The sequence below is a fragment of the Phalangium opilio genome, unplaced genomic scaffold (assembly GCF_054372755.1).
Source record: "Phalangium opilio isolate 3A_F unplaced genomic scaffold, DU_Popi_V2 ptg001170l_1, whole genome shotgun sequence".
In the NCBI taxonomy this organism is placed as follows: domain Eukaryota; kingdom Metazoa; phylum Arthropoda; class Arachnida; order Opiliones; family Phalangiidae; genus Phalangium; species Phalangium opilio.
In genome coordinates, this window is record NW_028324255.1 from 6,725,157 (window position 1) to 6,727,146 (window position 1,990).

Consider the following 1,990-nt stretch of genomic DNA (forward strand, 5'->3'; position numbering starts at 1 on the left):
CGTTACATTTGAGATCCCACATCACCCCTCCCGGGTTGGCTCGAACCACCAACCTATTGGTTAACAACCGAACGCGCTAACCATTGCGCCACGGAAGCCCAAAAACTAAATGGTCGTCAGGTATTGTGGAAAAACTTTGGTTTTCTACGTTACATGTGAGATCCCACAACACCGCTCCCGGGTGGGCTCAAAACACCAACCTATTGGTTAACAGCTGAACGCGCTAACCATTGCGCCACGGAAGCCCAAAAATTAAATGCTCGTCAGGTATTGTGTAAAAACCTTGAATTTTTACGTCACATCTGAGACCTCACAACACCGCTCCCGGATGGGCTCGAACCACCAACCTATTGGTTAACAGCCGAACGCGCTAACCATTGAGCCACGCAAGCTCCCAGCCGAACGCGCTAACCATTGCGCCACGGAAGCACAAAAGTTAAATGCTCGTCAGGTATTGTGTAAAAACCTTGACTTTTTACGTCACATCTGAGACCTCACAACACCGCTCCCGGATGGGCTCGAACCACCAACCTATTGGTTAACAGCCGAACGCGCTAACCATTGCGCCACGGAAGCCCAAAAGTTAAATGCTCGTTAGGTATTGTGTAAAAACCTTGACTTTTTACGTCACATCTGAGACCTCACAACACCGCTCCCGGATGGGCTCGAACCACCAACCTATTGGTTAACAGCCGAACGCGCTAACCATTGCGCCACGGAAGCCCAAAAGTTAAATGCTCGTCAGATATTATGTAAAAACCTTGACTTTTTACGTCACATCTGAGACCTCACAACACCGCTCCCGGATGGGGTCGAACCACCAACCTATTGGTTAACAGCCGAACGCGCTAACTATTGCGCCACGGAAGCCCAAAAATTAAATGGTCGTCAGGTATTGTGGAAAAACTTTGGCTTTCTACGTTACATTTGAGATCACACAACACCGCTCCCGGATGGGCTCGAACCACCAACCTATTGTTTAACAGCCGAACGCGCTAACCATTGATCCACGGAAGCTCAGAAATTAAATGGTTGTCAGGTATTGTGGAAAAACTTTGGCTTTCTACGTTACATTTGAGACCCCACAACACCTTTCCCGGGTGGGCTCGAACCACCAACCTTTCGATTAACAGCTGAACGCGCTAACCATTGCGCCACGGAAGCCCAAAAATTAAATGCTCGTCAGGTATTGTGTAAAAACCTTGACTTTTTACGTCACATCTGAGACCTCACAACACCGCTCCCGGATGGGCTCGAACCACCAACCTATTGGTTAACAGCCGAACGCGCTAACCATTGCGCCACGGAAGCCCAAAAGTTAAATGCTCGTCAGGTATTGTGTAAAAACCTTGACTTTTTACGTCAAATCTGAGACCTCACAACACCGCTCCCGGATGGGGTCGAACCACCAACCTATTGGTTCACAGCCGAACGCGCTAACCATTGCGCCACGGAAGCCCAAAAATTAAATGGTCGTCATTTATTGTGCAAAAACTTTGGCTTTCTACGTTACATTTGAGATCCCACAACACCGCTCCCGGATGGGCTCGAACCACCAACCTATTGGTTAACAGCCGAACGTGCTAACCATTGCGCCACGGAAGCCCAAAAATTAAATGGTCGTCAGGTATTGTGGAAAAACTTTGGCTTTCTACGTTACATTTGAGATCACACAACACCGCTCCCGGGTGGGCTCGAACCACCAACCTATTGGTTAACAGCCGAACGCGCTAACCATTGCGCCACGGAAGCCAAGAAATTAAAAGGTTGTCAGGTATTGTGGAAAAGTTTTGACTTTTCACGCTACGTCTGAGACCCCACAACACCTCTCTCGGGTGGGCTCGAACCACCAACCTTTTGAATAACAGCTGAGCGCGCTAAACCATTGCGCCACGGAAGCCCAAATATTAAATGGTCGTCAGGTATTGTGGAAAAACCTTGACTTCTTACGTCACATCTGAGACCTCACAACACCGCTCCCGGGTGGGCT

At 48.8% G+C, this 1,990-nt stretch overlaps 1 non-coding gene across 1 annotated transcript; it reads right to left on the reverse strand.

Annotated features, from left to right (window-relative positions):
• Positions 1-1,385: 1,385 nt before the first annotated feature.
• On the reverse strand, positions 1,386-1,458 carry TRNAH-GUG (transfer RNA histidin (anticodon GUG)). Its single transcript has one exon. It is a non-coding gene; the product is annotated as a tRNA-His (tRNA).
• Between the last annotated feature and the right edge of the window lie 532 nt (positions 1,459-1,990).